This window comes from Alexandromys fortis, unplaced genomic scaffold (genome assembly GCF_014885135.2).
Source record: "Alexandromys fortis isolate MF-2015 unplaced genomic scaffold, M_Fortis_MF-2015_v1.1 scaffold_288, whole genome shotgun sequence".
In the NCBI taxonomy this organism is placed as follows: domain Eukaryota; kingdom Metazoa; phylum Chordata; class Mammalia; order Rodentia; family Cricetidae; genus Alexandromys; species Alexandromys fortis.
The window spans coordinates 544,716-564,359 of NW_026068171.1; the positions used below are offsets into that span (position 1 = coordinate 544,716).

At 42.0% G+C, this 19,644-nt stretch overlaps 1 protein-coding gene across 1 annotated transcript in view; it reads left to right on the forward strand.

Annotated features, from left to right (window-relative positions):
- Positions 1-19,644, forward strand: part of Slc25a14 (solute carrier family 25 member 14) — a 124,011-nt gene that overhangs the window by 36,619 nt on the left and 67,748 nt on the right. The window contains 2 exon segments of the mRNA XM_050128369.1: positions 257-6,535; positions 6,974-7,054. The gene's annotated coding sequence lies outside the window, so the exon portion shown is untranslated.

Sequence of the window (19,644 nt, forward strand, 5' to 3'; positions counted from 1 at the left end):
GTTATGACCTCAGAATGGAAACCAGTATATGTGTTATGGTAGTGAAGGGGTTTTGCTTTTGTTTCCACAGGAGAAGAAAAGCTATCAATAAGTAGAAGAAATGATTGTTCATTAAGCAGCATGGGCATTTAATCTAAACTAACATATAAAACTAACAAATGCTTTTCATTTGATCAGTTGTAACTTTCCAAAAGATAATCCCCCCCCACAGAAACAAAATTAGGGTTTGGGAACGGTTTTGTGTCTGTCTTTTCAGGAGAATAAAGGCATCCAGCTAAGGAATCTGAAAACCACTGGATAAATGAGACATAGGAAGAAAAAGGACAAATCATCCAGAAAAATGTCCCAAGAGAAAGGGTAAATTGGTCTATTGGTATATCGTATTTCCAACAGCATAAAATTTCATAAATCTTTGCAAACATTTCTTTCTGTCATCCTCCACAGACATATAATGCAAATGGTTTTTTTTGTAGTCCCAGTCCACTTAAAGATTAAAACTGCCTTTGAATTTAGATTGTGGCTCTCTCCTTCTCTAAAGCCAGCATGTTTGTGAAAGGAAAATCCAAAATCTCTGTCTCATGTCAGAAGAGCCACCGGATATGGAACAGAAGAAAAATAAAAATTTAAGGACTATTATATTGCCAATAATGTCATAATCTTATAGTTTTATTTTGAAGATTTGATAGCTTTTCTAATGGCCAAAATATTAACCCAATATTTATAATTTATAAGATAAATATGTAGTATTTTAAAGGTTTTGTCATGATATTAATGGTCATATAGAGTACTAACTAACTCTAGAAAAGGGCTTCATTTATCTATCTGTGCATGATTTCATGTTTGAGTCTGTATTAGTTTTCTGCAGTGAACCATGAGCATGCCTTTGAAGTCTCCAAAAAAAGGATAGGGCCCCACAATGATTATTCCTTCAGGACCATAACACGACCATAAAGCTGAAAAACACCACTTAAAGGTCATCTTTGGATTATAAACTGCTCAGAACAATTTTGAAGTGACTAACCGAGATATTCTAGCCTCACAGACTACTCTAGCTAGGACTTGAGACAAGCCCTGCACTTTCCCATTATGCAGAATCTGGACAACAAATAATACAGCTACCTTTCTCAGGACTAGACTATTAACCCAAGTCTTTCTTTTCAGGCTTCCCTCAAGATGCTGTTACCCCAAGATAGCAGGAAGTAAATTTAAGAAGACAACGCCCACTCCCAAGTAGTAGAGTGGGTTGTTTTTGGTCATTCAATTAATGGGTTATGAATATTTGTCATTGTTTAGGGGCCTCAGTTACAACTTGTTATTGGTTACAGTCAGGAAGAAATTTGAAGAAAGGAGATAAAATACAGAGTTCTTGTTTGGAAAAGAGAAAAAGGAGGATACAGATATGATAGCATAAAAGGGTAGATTATTAATTCTACTCTGAAAAGAAAAAGGGAGAATACAGATTTGATAAGATAAAATGGTAGATTATTGAAACTACTTTTAAAAAGGAACTACTAGTTTTACATTGGATTGAACTTTTGCATATTGTATACAAATTTTGTACATGGATATAAATTTGATACTAATTTTGATAAAACATGCTGTACATATGTTTCTAAGCTTGTTCAAGGTATTGTATCTATACAGTTTATTTAACAATATAATACAAATTTCTTGTAATTGAAAGTTATATTTACTTACTCTTTAGGATAATAAAGAAATGTAGGTTAATAATTAGTCACCTATTACAATAGAACTTGTAGACATTTTAGGTACATTTTCAAAACGAAACATATATTTTAAATAGTCAAGTCATTTTCAAACAATTTAGAGATCTACAGAATATGGCATTTAAGATATTTTAATAACAGAAGCTCTTTTTTATGACAATGAGACATGTCTGCTCCTGGCAGTCCCAATCTACTTCAGAGAAGATAATAGGCATTGAAGAATCTCCACATGAAGTTTACTTTCTTTGGGGCCAAAGTAAGCCACTGGGTAAAAAAATGCCCTTCCCTCAACTACTGATAGTATGTTGTCCAAACTGTACAAGCTGTTTTTGTCATTTCTCATATTTTTTGGAAGTTGCTTGCTCATACTTCCTGCTTACTTAGTTAATATTATTTACTTCTTGGGTCTCTGAGAAATTGGAAGACTAGTTTTAGTTTTTTTTTGTTGTTTGTTTGTTTATTAGACACAGAAAAGAAACTCCCTGCAAAGTTCTAACGTGTATAAGGTTGAGAGATATCAAAAGATAGTTTTGGATGGTAATGCAAGTTATGATATAAAGTATTTTAGGTACAAGATTTGGACTCACCAAGATAGGATAGATAACGGAGTATTTTCTCTGAAATGCAAATGGACTAGACATTGATGATGTACTTATGGCCTCCATATATTGTATATAGTTATTATACTTATTATATTTAGCTTTTCTTATATTAGTTATAGCCTTCTCTTTTTTATTTAGACGAAAGGGGGAAATGTAGTGATATTTTATTTGTATTTCAATGAAGAAATAATGATCAGAGTTCAGAGCTAAGCCACTAGTTAGTCATAGAGGCCAGGCAGTGGCAGCTCATGCCTTTAAACCCAGGACTCAGGAAACAGAGTCAGACAGATCTCTGTTAGTTCAATGCCATCCTGGGCTTGCACAAAATCAATCCAAAAAGAGATCATGGTGCTTGTGACTCATGCCTTTATTTTTTTATTACTTAAAAACTTTCCAATCCAAATTCCCACTCCTTCCCCTCCTCCCAGTGCCCTCCCTCTCCCTCCTCAGACCCTTCCATCCCATCCCTCCAACCCTAAGGGAGTGCCATGCACCCCACCCTGTGGAAATTCCAAGGCCCTCCCTACTACATCTTGGTTGAGCAAGGCTTACATCCATAAGGAATAGGATCCCATGAAGCTGGTATATGCAGTAGAGACACATCCCAGTGTCACTATCAGTGGCCCCTCAGTCTGCCCCAACTGTCAACCCTCTTCAGAGGGGCTTTGTTGTTCCCATGCTCATTCACTCCCAGTCCAGTTTTGAGTTAGTGAGCTACTATTCTAAAGCAAACTGTGTCAGTGGATGACCCCCTCATGGTCTTGAATTCCTTGCTCATACTCTCACTCCTTCCACTTTTCAACTGTATATTGGGAGCTCAGTCCATTACTCCAGTGTGGGTCATTGCCTCTGTTCCCCATCTGTTGTTGGAAGAAGGTTCTATGGTGACATTTAAGATAATCATCAGTCTGATTACAGGGTAAGGTCAGGTCAGACACCCTCTCCTCTATTGCTAAGGGTCTTAGCTGGGGACATCTCTGTGGGGTTTAGGGCATTTTTCTGGAGCCAGGTTTCTTGCTAACTCCATAATGGCTCCCTCAACTAAGGTATCTCTTCCCTTGCTCTTATATCTGTCCTTCCTCCATCTCGACTATCCCATTTCCTCAAGTTCTCCTCAAACCCCTTATCCCCCCTTTTTTTTACCCCATGCCCCCTGCTCCCATTTTTTTGTCTCATTCCAATTTCCAGGTGTGTCTATACATGCTTTTTTGGGGGTTCACCTTATTACTTAGTTTCTCTAGGATCCTGAACTATAGGCTTGTTGTCCTTTGTTTATGACTAGTATCCACTTATGAGTGAGTACATACCATATTCGTTTCTTGGGGACTGGGTTACCTCACTCAGGATAATGTTTTCTAATTCCATCCATTTGCATGCAAAATTCAAGATGTCATTATTTTTTACTGCTGAGTAGTACTCTAATGTATAGATGTGCCACACTTTCTTTATCCATTCTTCAGTTGAGGGCCATCTAGGTTGTTTCCAGGTTTTGGCTATTACAAATAATGCTGCTATGAACCTACTTGAAGAAATGCTCTTTTAGTGTGATTGAGCATCTTTTGGGTATATTCCCAAGAGGTGGAATTGCTGGATCCTGAGGTAAGTTGATTTCCAGTTTTCTGTGAAACCACCACACTGATTTCCAAAGTGGTTGCACAAGTTCGTATTTCCACCAGCAATGAATGAGTGTTCCCCTTGCTCCACAATCTCTCCAGCATAAGCTATCATTAGTGTTTTTGATCTTAGCCATTGTGACAAGTGTAAGGTGGTATTTCAAAGTTGTTTTGATTTGCATTTCCCTAATAGTTACGGAAGAAGTCCTTAAGTATTTTTTTTTCCATTTGAAATTCTTCTTTTGAGAACTCAGTTTAGTTTAGTACACTACTTTTTAATTGGGTTACTTAGAATTTTAATGTCTAATTTCTTGAGTTCTTTATATATTTTGGAGATCAATCCTTTGTCTGATGTGGGATTGGTGAAGATTTTTTTCCCATTCAGTAGGCTGCCTTTTTGTCTTATTGACTGTGTGCTTTGCTTTACAGGAGCTTCTCAGTTTCAGGAGGTCCCATTTATTTATTGATGCTCTTATTGTCTTGCTACTGGGGTTATATTTAGGAAATGGTGTCCCATGCCCAATCATCGAAGGTACTTCCCAAAGTTTAGTGTGGTCAGATTTATATTGTGATCTTTAATCCATTTGAACTTGAGTTTTGTGCATGGTGACAGACATGTATCCATTTTCATTCTTGTACAGATTGACATCCAGTTATGACAGCACCATTTGTTGAAGATGCTTTCTTTTTTCCATTGTATCTTTTTTTGTCAAAAATCAAGTGTTTATAAATGTATGCATTAATATCTGAGTCTTCAATTTGATTCCATTTGTCCACATCACTGTTTTTATGCTAATACCAAGCTGTTTTCATTGTAGCTCTGTAATAGAGCTTGATGTCAGGGATGGTAATGTCTCTGGCAGTTCCTTTATTTTACAGGATTGTTTTGGCTATCCTGGATTTCTTGTTTTTCCATATGAAGCTGAGTATCGTTCTTTCAAGGTCTATGAAGAACTGTGTTGGGATTTTGATGGGGATTGCATTGAATATATAGATTGACTTACAACTTGAATCCCAGTGTTTGGGAGTCCCATGCCTTTAATGTCAGAACTAGGGAGGTGGAGACAGAAGTGATATGGCCAGTTCGAGAGAGGACTATAAAGAGGAAGAGACAGGAACTCACTGGAGTGTGGAGTCTGAGCTTTCATGGAGACAAAATCTCACCCTTTACCTCTGAAAATCTGGTAGAGGTAGAAGGTCTCTCTGGTGGTTTGTCTGCTTTGTTTCTTTGATCTTCAGCTTGAACCCCATTGTCTGTCTCTGGGTTGCTATAAATCATATTGTACCCCATATCTGGGAGATCATACAGATGGATACTTTGAAAGCAAGGGCAGATTACTCTGGAGGAAGAAGTGAGAGCTAGCCTTTTGGGGGCGGGGGGTAATCCACAAAGTTTCAACAATGAGGACGTTGTGCTCTACAAATTCAGCCCTCAAGACAAGAAAGCTTCTTGTTGGGTAGTGAAGGACATATGCTAGGTGAAGTGATAATTCCCCAAGAATGCGGTGAGCTCCATCTACACACACACACACACATACACACACACACACACACACACACACACACACGTGCATGCCTACACAAGGGCAGGTAATAAAACACTTTCTTTTACTTGATACCTATACTCACGTTGTCCCTGGATGCCCCTCTGTACTGTGTGTGCTCTGGGTGTAAAGATGAAGGCAAGTCATGAGTTTCTTTTGAATTTGCCCTGAGGTTTGTTATGGTGCCGGCATCTTAGCAGGAACCAAAATGACTGGGGACTTTCATCAGAAATCCTTCCTTTATTTTTGTACAGTGCTTCAGAAATGGGCTGGAATGCACAGAATAAAGTTTCGAGTCCTAGAGGGACTTTGTGTCCTTTGGAGAAATGAAATAATAACAAATATCTTGAGTGGGTATCTGTTGTATAATTTCTAATTGGTTTTAATAATAAAAATCCAAAGTCAGATGTAGAGGTATATGCTGAACGATCAGAAAAACAGAGGAGCAAACCAAAGTCAACCCTTACCTTCCTAACTCATTTGACAGAAAGGGGGAGGGGGTGAAGCCTTGTCTCCATCCACCTTATATTCTTCTCTGTGCCCAGCAATATCACTTCCTGTCTGTCTGTACAGACGTCCAGACCTCTATGGCTAACAAGTTCCTAGCTCTACCCTCTGATTTTAGACAAGCTTTATTTATTAGAGCACAAGCAAAATCCCACCACAGGTATGGATGCCTTAGGTACAGGGAACTATTGTTTCCACACAGTGAAATCGTAATTGTTGCTGGGCAAGCCCAAAGAAAGGAATTGGGGCTGCTTCAAAGGAGCTGGTAAGCGAGTTAAAGCTGAGATGAAATAAAGGTTTTATTTTGATTTTTTTTTATCTTCAGATCATGGTTCCAGGGAGCCTCTTCTTTCACACAAGGTTGAGTATGCCACCAGCCAAAACGCGATGTTAGCTGGGGTCTCTGGACAGGAAAAGCAAAGGGTTTGACTGGCAACTGTCCTCTCCACTTTGATTCCTGTTCATGGCTAGGGATGTGCAACTCATAATGGCAACTTCCTGTGTTCCCTTTCTCCTCTGTGCACCATGGAGTCTACTTCCAGGTATGATACCATTGCAAGACATCAGACAAATTAGGATGGTTGTCTCCCCTGGGCCAATTTCCCACCTGTTTTGAAGGTATAGCTTCATGGTGGAATAATGTCCTCCCTGTATCTCACGTTTGCATTTATTTCCCATACCCTTGCATTGTTCCAGGGAACCCGATTTTGCTGTTAATTTTTTGGCTCACAGGTTTAAGACAGGTCCTTCAGAACTCCTGAAGGGCAGCAAATGTACAAAGGGAATAAGAAGAAATCCAAAAGATAAGAATGCAGAAAGCCAAAAGAAGAAAATGAAACCTAGGCAACAGACTGAGGATCTAAGCATGAAAGCAAGGGAGGAAGTGACAAAAGCTGGAGAGAAAGAAGGGATTAAGGGAAAGTAGGATGGACAGAAGGATGAAAACAGGAAAGAACGACTGACAAATTTATGACCTCTAGGTTGATTTTCTGGGGACCCTAAAGCAGAGAGACCAGATCCCTGGGTAATGGCTGATTCCAGGAAATGAAGTATTTGTGCAGGTACGTGTCTAAAAATTGGATAAATTCTATATTTTATAATTTTTGTGTTTTAAGAAATGGTCTTTCTGTACCTTTGGAACCTGTCCTGGAACTAACTCTTGTAGACCAGGCTGGCCTCGAACTCACAGAGATTCACCAGCCCTCGCCTCCTGAATGCTGGGATTAAAGGCATGTGCCACCACCATCTGTCTAGATTCTGTATTTTAACAAGCAAGTTACTCACCTATCTGCATCCCAGGGTGGAGTATTCCTCATCACTGTGGCAAACATGGCTGCCACAAGATTTTGCAAAACCCATATTCTGGGCTTTACTACTTTGAAATCCATGCTGCCTTGGAGGTTAGCACTGGTTGAGTCTCACCCTAGGCATCAAACCTTGGCTTACCCCAGAACTAGCAAGCTAGTTAGAGCCACTGTTAATTCAGTATTTGGACCAGAAGCCCCAACATTCCTCACCTACTGGTTTTCAGACATACAGACAAAAAGCACTTTGGGTTTATGTTGGGAACAGCGTAGTAGTTCCTCTTGATGGCAGTATAGCACCAGTAATGCAAATGATACCTTCATTCACATTCACTCCCTCTGCCCTTCTCTGAGGAAAAAAAATACTGAAAAGAGTCAACAAGACACTAAACTCCAAAATATCTTGGCTATAATTTGGCTCCTTATAGCCAGAGATGGGTTTGGATCCTTAGTTTATGGATCTGGCCTGGAAGGTCTTAGACCCAATAAACCTCTGTACTGAGACACTCCTCCACAAAAAAACAGGGCCCAGCCTCAGGGCATAAGAGCCAGACAGGAAAACTGAATAGGGACCCCCTTCACTAGATACAAGAGTTGGGAGAAGCCAGAGGAATAAAATCTTCAGCAAAAACTATCCAGGGGCTAAATACAGCACCATTTGTCCTGCCAGACTCACTGTTACATGACCACAGTCCCTTTGACACTGGGCATCAAGTCTGACCTATAGAGTTTCCAGGACTGAACCCCCAGAGGCCCACTACCTCATTATTGAGACTGATTGTAATGCCCAGATGAAAATGACTCTACCCCTTTCTTGTTGAGACAGCACTGCCTGGGTTTGAAAACTCCCTCTTTACTAAGATCCAGTTGAAGGCACACTTAAGGAACACTTTCTATGTTTTCTTTTTGTGATGGCGATTGAACTCACTATGGCTGACTTCTTACTGGCCTAAGAACACTCACAATTACTTCTGGAACATACTTTTCAGCAAAAGGTCCCAGCTACCATGCCATAGGCAGACAATCACTTCTGGAGGCATCACAATCCCTGACTTCAAACTCCACTACAGAGCTACAGTACTGAAAACAGCCTGGTATTGTCATAAGAACAGACAGGAGGAACAATACAACCAAATAGAAGACCCAGATATTATCCACACCCCCTTGAACACCTGATTTTTGACAAGGAAGCAAAAAATATCAAATGGAAAAAAAGAAAGCATATCAACATGCAGAAGAATGAATATAGACCCATATCTATCACCATGCACAAAACTCAAGTCCAAATGGATCAAAGACCTCAACATAAAGCCAGCCACATTGAACCTTATAGAAGAGAAAGTGGGAAGTACACTTGAACTCATTGGCACAAGAGAGCTCTTAGCAAGTCACACTCTTAGGGCATAAGGCCAATACAGGGAAAATAAATTACAATCTCCATCATGAGGATGCAAGAGTCAAGAAGCCCCAAAAGTAAAATCTTGGGCAGAAACTAGTCTTCACGCTAAACCTGCCCCTGCCCCTCACAGCCTTATAGGAACACTCTAACTGGTACACATGCATAGGGCCCTCAGCTGACTGGGCAACAACAGTGTCACATTTAGTGTCTAGGTACTCATGTGAGTGTCAATATTGTATAGCCTTCCTGCCTGGTAGAAGAAGGTATGCAGAGGACAGATGATGTGGACAATTGACATGAGAGAGACATCCATTCACCCAACTGTCCTAGGGCCAGCAATGGCTTATTGCCTAAAAGAAGGAGGATTCAGGGAAGACTGAGGACTCCCTGTCTTCTTCATATGGGAGGTCTCCTTTGTGAGAGTCCCAGTTCATAACTTCATGGCCAAGAGTCAGAGCACAGAAGCCAGCTCCCTCTTAAACCTTTGGAGGATTTAGTCCAAAGGACCCAAGCTGCATCCCTAGACGCAGTCTGATTTCAGCCATCTTCTACAGCTCTCAGGACATTATAGCTTGGAGGCATTCTCAGCCTCTGTTGACACTGGAGGCTCCCCAGAATCCTGACTTGGGAAATACACAATGACATAAGAAGACACTGCACTCATTTACACCTGTTACCTGCCTACCAGGCCCTGAGCTGGGGCTCCAAACCTTTACTTTGTGCTTGTCTAGCAACCATTATTGTCTTATGGTTTGTGTCCTCCAAAAGGCTGTTGAAGAATGTTCTTTACACTGTCCTACAGTTTAAAAATATTCTAGTTCCCCTTGTGCAGATTGAGATGGTTCCAGACACTCTGGAGATAATGTGGAAAGTGCTACAGTCTCAGTCTCAGACTCATGGGAAGATGGAAAAGGACACAGAGAGTTGCACAGAGATATAGAAAGTTTCAGAGGCTCTTGTTTAGTTAGCAAAGAGTCTTGAGGCCCTAGGGTAGATAGTGAAGGTTCCTGCATCTGAATACAAGCTGAAGACGGTGGACATTCTGTATCTTCTAAGGGGAATAACAATGATTCTTCAGTTTCCTGATCAGATAAAGCAGGTATCAAAGCCTCTTTGACACATACTGAATGCAATAGATGACTTTGGTCAGATAGAGAAGAATTGTAGCATCCTGGGAATGAGATGAAAATTTTGTAGTTCTTTGAGCAACTGATAAATGCAAACTTGGTCATTTCCAGAGTCCTTTGATCAGACTGAGAAGATTCAAGATCTCCATGGAGAGCAGGCAAAATTCCCACCTCCATCTGGTCATGATATTTAGATGCTGAAGGCCCAAGGGAAGAGGTTAAATGTACTTTGGTCACTGGTGCAGATGCAGATAGCTGTATAGAATCGGCTTCAGATAAGGAAGGTCCCGCTGCTCCTAGTGTAGATGCCAATGGTCCCTGAGAACCATGATCAGATGGAGACTGTCCCAAAGACCCTTGATTAGATAGCAAAGATACCACCACCTCTTGAGGACAAGGGGAAATGGTTTGAGTTGCATCTTGTAGGGAGGAATGTTCTAAATTTAATTTAAGTAATCTAAATTACTTACTGGAGCAAGTAAGAAAATGTTTTTAGTTCCTGGAAGAGAGAGAAAATTCCTCAGTTTCACCCCTACAGGACAGATGGTCAAGAACATTTGGGAGCATTTGGAATCTTCTTGGAAACCTTCAAGAAAAAATGGAATATTCTACATTCTCTACTGTAGATGGCAAAGGGCACAGAGTCTGTTTGTCAGGTGTGTTAATTTGCAGAGGCCCTTGGATAGTTACAAAATGTTCTAGGGCCTGGGAAGTAAAGAACATTCCTGTGCATGTGGTGCAGAGGGAGTGCCTTTTGCATCTTCTCTGGCAGATAACAGAGACCCCAGAGATACCAGACCACTTGAGGAAGATTCCATAACCTCTTTGATGACAGGTATATGTGGAGTCAATGGAGAACTTGATTTGGCTGGTTTCTCAAATGGAGAAATTTCTACATCTTTTCCCACATATGACACATGCCCAAGTTTCCTATGTTCTGATTCTGATGGTCCCTTCAGCCCTGAAGAATATACCAAAATTTCTAGAGTCTGTTGGGTAGATGGTAAAGGATCAAACATTCCATGTGCTGATATGGATAGATCATCAGGTCCTTCAGCAGACTGCAAATGATCTAGAGTTTCTGGGGTCAATGGGAAAGATTTGCAAGAACCTGGTTCCCTTGATAAATTTCCTCCAGCCTCTGGAGTTGATAAAGGTCTTTGGATGCCAGAGTCAGTTCTGGGAGGTCCTAGAGGCCCTTGTGCAGATAGTGGGTGTTGGTGGGGGCCTTGGATAAATGAAGAAGGTCTCAAAGTCTCCGGTAAAGAAGTCAGAGGTTTCACTGACCTATCAGGATATGATACATTTTCCACTCTCCCTTTTTTGGATGATAATATTTCCAAAGCCCCTTGGGAAGATGATAATGTTTCCCTAATCCCTTTTTCAGCTAAAGAATTTTCCAAAGACTTTTGGGCAAGCATAGTTCTTAAAGCTCCAGTGGCAGAAGAAGATTCCACAACACTTTCAGCATATTGGGAGTTCTCTATTTACTCATTTGCTAATGAGGAAAGTCCCATATGCTCCAGATCAGATGATAAAGCTCCTAGATGCTCTGAAATATTTGAAGTGCTTTCCAGAACAATTTGTGAAGGTATCAAAGTTTTGAGTCCTTCCTTGGAATTGGGAAATTGACAAGGTTTCAAATTCCCTATTAAAGGTACTAAGTGTTCTTGAGCCTCTTGGGTAGACAGTGAATTACCCAGAGAGCCCTGTGCATATATAGAATGTTGTTCATGGTATTTGTCAGCTAGCATATGTCCAAAAACCCTTGGATCACATAGAGAAGATTCCAGACCACCTGCAGCAGAGAGAGAATTTTTGAAATGTTCAGAGTTAGATGACAAAATTTCCAGAGACTCTAGGGAAGATTTCAAACTTTTTTGAGTCCCCAGGTGGGTTGAATAATGTTGAAGAGCTCTTTCGCTAGGTAGAAAATATTCTAAAGCATATTGGTCCCACTGAAATTTTCCGGTAGCCCCTTTGGGAGATGATGGCATTACCAGAGCCAATTTTGCTGCTTCCACATGTTGGATAGACCCTTGTTCCAATGTGGACAGTTCTGGAGCTTGTTGGGCAGACAGGGAATGTCCCACATCCTCTTGAGCAGATGGCAAATGTCTGAGAGTTCCCTGTGCAGGTAAGGAAATTACAACAGGATCATGATCAGATAGCACAGATTTTAGAAACCCTGAGATATTTTCCAATTTTCCTGGAGATCCTCTGTTGTGTGAATATGTTCCCACATCCACTTCCACAGAGGACAATGGTCCCAGGGTCTCCTGGAAAGATATGAAAGGTAACATATCATCTAGAGCAGACAGAGAATGCCCTGGAGTTGCTTTTGTGGATTTGCAAAATCTATAGGCTCTTGTGCAGATAGGGAAAGTCCCACAGACCCCTGGACTGGGAGCACAGGGGCTATGCTACCTTCTGAGAATGAGAGACTTCCCTGAAGCCCTTGTACAGATGGCATTGATGGTACAGCCTCTGAGCCATATTGAGGTAATTCTAGAATTCCATGAACATGCAACAATGGGGAAGGGGTTTCCTGATACAGAGTTAAAAGTTCTTGAGCCTTTGGAGCCACTGGTAAGTGCTCAAGAGGTGCAAAGCCTGAAGGGAAATTTTCCAGATATTCGTGTATAGATGGTAGAAATCTTTGCAACCCTTGTGCAGATTGGGAAGTACCAGCATTCCCGAGTAGATATGGAAAGATCCAGAGGCCTTTGTAGGGACAACAAGAGCCTTGCAAAGACACCCTAGGTGAGCATGAAGTTTCCATAGAGCCCTGAGCAGGAGGGACATGTTCTAAAATCCCTTGTTCTAGTGAAGAATCTTACTGATCTCCTGGGAGGTTGGGCAAATGTCCTGAATAACTTAATGAAGGTGGAAAACTTTCCTGAGGCCCTTGGGCAGATGACAAAAGTTCTTTTGCTACCTGGGCAGCCTGGAAACAACACAGGTTTCCTGGGGCAGATGGTGAATGTCCAAGAAACCCTTGGCAAGATGGTGACGTTCCTAGATAGCACTGCTCAGGTGTTGGTGATACTGTAGACCCTGGGGGAGATGAAAAGTGTTCTGCAGCAAGAAGGCAGGAAGAGGCAGAAGGATCTTTAGATGGTTTGCAGGACATAGGAGATGTCAGGTCCTCTTGTGATAATGGCAAAGGTTCAAGATGTTTTTGTTTACATTTGGCCTTTCCATTAGACCCTTTGGCAGATAAGGAAGATTTCAAGGCTCCCAAGTCAGATTTAGAAATTGACAGATCCCCTTGGGTACAGGTAGAATATTCTGGAGCCTTTGACAGAGATGGAGAATATCCCTGAAGGCCTGGGACAGATGGTAAATGACATAGAACCTTTGGGACAGACAAAGAAGGCCCTTGGGCCGCTTGGAATGATATGGAATGTTCATGGGGCCCTCGATTAGAATGGCAAGGTTCCACAGTCTTTTGTTCAGATGTGGAACATTGCAGGTCCTTTTGGACAGATATAGAAGGCGTAGGACTTACCTGAGGTGTACTTGTAGTGATTGAAGTTTCTTTCGGAGCAGTAGAAGATTCCCATACCCTTTTTGGGGAAGGTAGGAGTATGAAACTGCCTTCCTCAGATGAGGAAGTTCCGAAGTCCCCTTCATCAGAAGGCTCATCTCTCAACCTCTTTTTGGTAGAAATGGATCATCCAGGGCCCACTTGGGTAGAGGGATGATGTTTAATATTTCCCTCCTGAGAAGGGATATGCATGAAACTCTCTTGTGTAGATGGGGAAGATGGTAAAGTACCTTCATAAGATATGGTAGATCCTTGGGCCTCTTGCTCAGAAGGGGAAGGTGCTATTGTGTCAGGTGTACACGTGTGTATTTTTACTACAGCTTCAGAATGAGGGGAAATTTCTAGAAACTGTGTAGGTGTGGTATCCTCTAAAGTTTCCTGTGCATATGTAGTAGGTCTAAAATCCTCATGGGCAACTAAGGAAGTTACTGGAGCTCCTTGTGTAAATGTGGAAGTTTTAGAAACACTTTCTTCAGGTGAAGAATGTAATAAAGCCTTTTGTATAGAGATGTTAGGTTCTAGAGATAGGTGGATGGACAAAACAGGTTCCAACAGCCCTTGGGAAGATAAGATAGAATTCAGAACCTTTGGGGTATTTGTTAGATGTTCTGGAGTCACTTGTGGGCATGTGGAAAAACTAACATCCCTTTGTGCAGATGGGGAATGGCATATAGCCTCTTGTGTAATTGTGACAGATTGCTGATACCCTTGAGGAGATGGAGAAACTTCCACAGCCTCCTGTGAAGAGTGGAGAGGTCCTGTGGGTATTTGTGGGCAGGTAGAATCTGAGGAATCCCTTTCTCTAGATGTGAAATTTGCTACAAATTTTTGTGTACATGTGTCACATCCAAGAGCCATTTCTAAGGATGGGGATGAGTCTGGAACCCCTTCTGCAGATGTATCCTGTCCCACAGTCACTTTATCACATATGGTAGAACCCAAAACATCCTGGACAGGTTGTAAATGACCTGGTAATCCTTGTGTATATGTAGAAATTTCAAGAGCCTCTCCTACACATGTGGAAAGTCCTAGAGACTCATGAGGAAGAAGGGAAGGCTGTATTGTCTGAGCACTTTGGGTAGTTGTGGAATGTGCATGGCTCACTTGAACTCTCTTGGCATATCTTTGGCTATTTTGTTTCCAATGACAAATCAGAAGGGCCTTTTTGATTGGCAGGGTATATTTAGATCCCTCTTGGTCTGATAGGGACACTGGAAATCCACCTTGCTCAGAAGGAGGATCTGTCCTTCTCTTTTTGCTATAGTGGGGATATCCATTGTCCATTTTCATATCTGGATTAGGTTTGAATCTCCCTTTGTGAGAGAGAATGGGTCTTTGATCTGCTTCTCTAGATGTAGACAATTCTGGAGTCCTTTTGACATATGGAAGGACTCAGAACCTCTAGGGAAGTTGATGCAGGTGCTAAAGACCTTTGTGTATGTTGAGAAGGTACAAGGGTCCCTTGGGTAGACTTGGGAGTTCCTAGCATCACTTGTAGATATGTGGAACTCTCTAGGGCCCCCTCTGAAGATAGCAAAGGTTCTGGAATCCCTGATGTAGATGTAGATAGTATTGTTTCTGCTTGGGTAGGCATGAGTGGTGTGAGGCTCACTTGGGGAGCAGTGATAGGGTTTGGTCCCCCCTGTGCTGTAAGGGAAGATCCGAGACCATTTTCTGGTGGAGGACATTTAAAGCCATCTTGATTTAAAGGGGAACTTATAAAATTCCCTTGGTCAGAGGAGGCAGGACTCAAGCTCACTTCAGCAGATACTGATTGCTTAGGGTCTTTCTGGGAAGAGGGGAAACAGGCCTGGCTCTCTTCATGAGAGGGTATAGCTCTCCAGTCATCTTTGTCAGCTGTCAAAGATGTTAAACTCCTCTGGGGAGACGGGGTAGGACACATTCCATTTTGGGAAAATGAGAAACCAGTGAGCACCCCTTTTGGAGAAAAACATGTGTCTGTCTTTGTCTAATGGGGCCTGCTGTAGGCCCCCTTGATCAGAATGGGCTTATCTAAAACTCTTTGGTGGAGAATTGGAATGATTGGTTACCCCTCGGCTAGAGGATGGACTTTTGAAAACCCTTCTGGAAAAGGAGACATGTTTGATTTTCCTTTCAGCCAAAGGGGGAGGTTTCTGGGATACCTGGGAAGATATGGGTTGCCCCATAGACCCTTGATCACATTGGGTTCCTCCCAGAATCTCTCCGGTGGATAGGGATAGTCCCTGAGCATCTTGGGAAGAAGTGGAGTATCCCAGAGCTCCTTGGGTAGGGGAGGAAGGTTGCAGAGAACCTTGAAATTGTGGGGAAATTACCAGTCCACGTTGGTCAGTGGAAGAGTCAGCAGAAGACGGCCCAGGCACTCTGTCATCCTCGTTGACCTTTTCACTGGCATCCCAAGCATAGTGTCTTGGAGATGTTGTAGACACTCTGGTGCCCGAATGGTCAAAGTCCATAGGTTCTTCAAACACAGTAGACATATCCAGGTTTCTTTGCACCTTCCTAGGTCTGTGCACAGAAGTTGAGGCCGCTCTTTTTCTAGTGGCAGGAGGTAAGGCAGATGGTCTGGGTTCCCTGCTCAGTGAGTTACTCCTGCAGTCAGGAACATCTTGAGGGAAGTAGAACTTGTCCTTCCTTGATCTCTTTCAGCTCTTTTAAGGGGCCCAGGGTCTTCTTACTGGATGTAGTATTTATAAGAGCTCTAACACTCCACAGTTTATCTGCAGTACCAGTGTTGGTGATTTTGACTGTTTTTTCCTCATAAAGCTTTTGGCACCTGAACTTGTACTGAGCCAGTCGTAGCACCCCCAAAGGTGCAAAGTCCCTCGGGAATTTGGTGCTGGTCAAGTATGTCTCTCATTGGGGTGTGCTGTCATAAATATCTTGGGGGACACTGAAGGGGGTCCCAGGCCTATCAGGCAAGCGCTTCCCCCATTGGGATAGGATGTCATCATCCCATTGGGGGACCCGGAAGGGGGACCCTGGACAGGGTCCACTGAAGGGGGTCCCAGGCCGGGGAGGCTGGGAAAACTGTGGTCTCTGGTCAGAATGTGATGGACCAGCTGAGGCTCGGTGGCCTCTCTCCACAGGTTTGGCCATTTAGCCAATAAAGTAGTTGAAAAATAAAAAGGGAAATTACCCCTCGCAAGGGGCAGCGAATGTACTTGCCAATGGTGACTCTCGGCAAGCAGCAGCAAAGCAATATCCTCAGAGAGAGGCTCTCCTTCCCGAGAACTGTGGACACGTCCGGTAGGTGAAGTGCACCGAACTTGAGTGATACTTGCCCTCAGAAATTAAACAAAGCTCGAGAGCTGCACTTGGAATGAATGTCCTCGGGCCTGCACGGGCCAGTCCCAAGCTTGTGAGGAGCCATTTTCCTCCTAAAAATCATTACAGGAACCATCACTCTGGGGAGTCTGCAGAGAACCCCACACCTATAATTATGTTAAGAATCGTTCTATTGACAAAACCTGCCCCACACCCAATTAGCTGTTATCTGTTAGCAGAACCTGCCTCACATTCCAGCTATCCAGGGAACTAGGTGTGGCAACTCGTGACTCCTTGGCCTACATGACCTGACCGAACGTAACCTCCTGGCCTACGTGACCTGGACCACGTGACAAGAGTCCAGGCCCCTGTGCCCCCCCCCATTCCTTACCCTATATAAACTCTAACCCGTCCCTAATAAACAGAGGCTGTGACAAACTTAGCATGGCCTTCTCCTTATTTCCTAGCCCATTCTCTTCCAGATAGTACCCCTCCGTGACCCTGGAGTAACTGATTGCAGGGTGGGTTTCAAACCCCTAGACTGAGTGACCCACCAAATGCAATCAACACGAGCTGTCTCAGCTGACAGTTCTGCGTGCACTGGCCAGGCAAACATCCAAGTTTTCTAATTGAGGAGGGCACCTTGGACCCTCTCTTCTTCATTAGGGTCGAGAGAGCTAGGTAGTCTGGTGCCAACTGTCAGTGACCAGGATATGGACTGTTGAAGAGGCAACATGATTGGGAAGGCAAGGGGTGCTTGGGAGACTTTGCTTTAGGGTTCCTCTTACACCAGTCTGGTCCCGCTATCAGGAGGTCCTCAGTGTTGCAGTTAGGTCTGTTTGAGCCTCATAACTGAATGAGAAAGGGTGATCCAGGCTTTTTCTTCTCAGAGACTGTGGGGGGCCAGGCAATCACTGTTTTGCTAGGGAAAGAATAAGTAATAGTGCTTGAATAGAGCAGAGGATGTCTGGAACTGGTATTACAAATGGTATTCTGTATTTTAAGGATGACCTATCCTGGGATTTTCTAGTAAATTGGTGACAACTTCTGTGACCGGCATCCTTTATGCTGAAATGCACCTCTAGACTGCTTAATAGTACTTACTGCAGTGCTATTATTATATAAATGTTAGTATGTATATATATATGTATTAGAAAATAAGGATAAGAAAAATAATCTTATAGTACAAAAGCAAGTTGTTTTTCAAATACTTTTATCTGCTTTTGGTTAAGTTCACCAATTCAGAACACAGACACAGTTGGACTCCCTAGTGTAGCCCTTATGGCCTTAAGCAATTGCTTTGTCTCAGTTTACATGTTGGGTGCTATAACATTTACATATTTGATTGTTTTGGAAGGTCATATAATTTCCCTGAAGTCACAATATGACTAACGGCTCACATTAGTGGCTCTGTATAAGCCATTCACTTCCATTCTAATGATGAAGCTGAAGTATGGTTACACAGAATGATTTTGGAAGCCCTTAGAGAAGTTGATTCTTTGAAAGGTCATGTTTATTGAGCAGTTGATATACTGAGAAGTGTAAATTTGAGGATATGGATGAAGGCATTATCTTACTGATAGAGAACTTGCTTTGCTTGTTACAGGTTTTTCCAATTTTACTTTGAGAACTTCCGTTCTTGCTGGATGAAAGGTTCTTGTTTATTTATGTCAGTGCTATATCTGATTTTTGTGAAGGATTGCTCTCTCCCTTTGACTACACAGACAATATGGCTTCAGAAGCATTGGGGGCACTTTTCTATCATCTAATTATCTTCCTGTGCCATTGTCTTAGTGATTTGGCACATGCTTTCTCCTTGGAATTTTTGAAAACTTCATTACTCCCTTTCTTTAGCCCTAATTTACCTCACTAATTTTATTTTGAAAGATATCTATCTTCAGGAATTTTATCACTCACCGTGTTTATCTGCATATTAACACTATCCTAACTCTCATATACATTTCAACCATTTGTCTGAATCTTCTGTTTGTCCCTTGAGGTCCTTGGAGACATTGAATTTGCACACCAGCATAATGCTTCTAGGCATGAAGAACTTGGTGTAGGCTACAATGGATAGAGAATTATGAATATCAATTTATATAATATATACCTCATGAGAATTTGCTTGGCAATTCTAATATCAGAACAAAACAGTTTTCTCAATTTAAGTTACAGTGACTGTGTTTAGTTCAGATAATCTACCAAAGGTAGTTTATACATACATGAATGACTGCTCAAAGAATCATACTATTTAAGAGATTGTAAGATTTCACTTTGATAAGGTTGTTCAACTACAATACTTTAATGTATAGTAGATTTAATAATGAAAATAACTGAATAGTATACTTTTGTAGCATTTAACTCAGTAATTAACATTCTTTTCTAAAGTGTTTATTTCTTATTCATTTTGTCAGTCTACAAGGAAGTGAGTTTCACTACAGCAGTTTCATACATATGCTTTTATTATTAGCAAGGATGTATTCTAGGCCCCCTGGGTCCTTTCCTTTCCAGTATTGGTCCTGTCTAACTATACACCTGTTAGTATTCAGGCATGTGTACTGGCCTGAGCTTGGGGTAAATGTCCTCAGTTGTAGTCACTCAGAGCTCCTTCTGTGCACATTCACTACATTCCCTTTTAAAAGGACCATGCCAACCTCCTAACTCTCTCTTTCTCTCTTTGTCTTCATCTGTCCATCAGTCCCCCCTCCCTCTTTCTTCTCTTCTGTCTGCTACTCCTGTCCCCAGAAGTCAGGCTCCCCCTCACCCCTCCCTCTTTTTCCATTCACTTTCCTCCAATTAAAAAACCCTTTCATCGCCTGATGAAGGTTAATATTCAGGAGGAAGCCTATATAATTTTCTTTGGGTTCTCCTTCTTATTTAGCTTCTCTAAGAACCCGAATTATAGGCTCAATGTCCTTTATTTATGGCTAGAAACCAAATATGAGTGAGTACATCCCATGTTCCTCTTTTTGGGTCTGGCTTACCTCACTCAGGATGGTGTTTT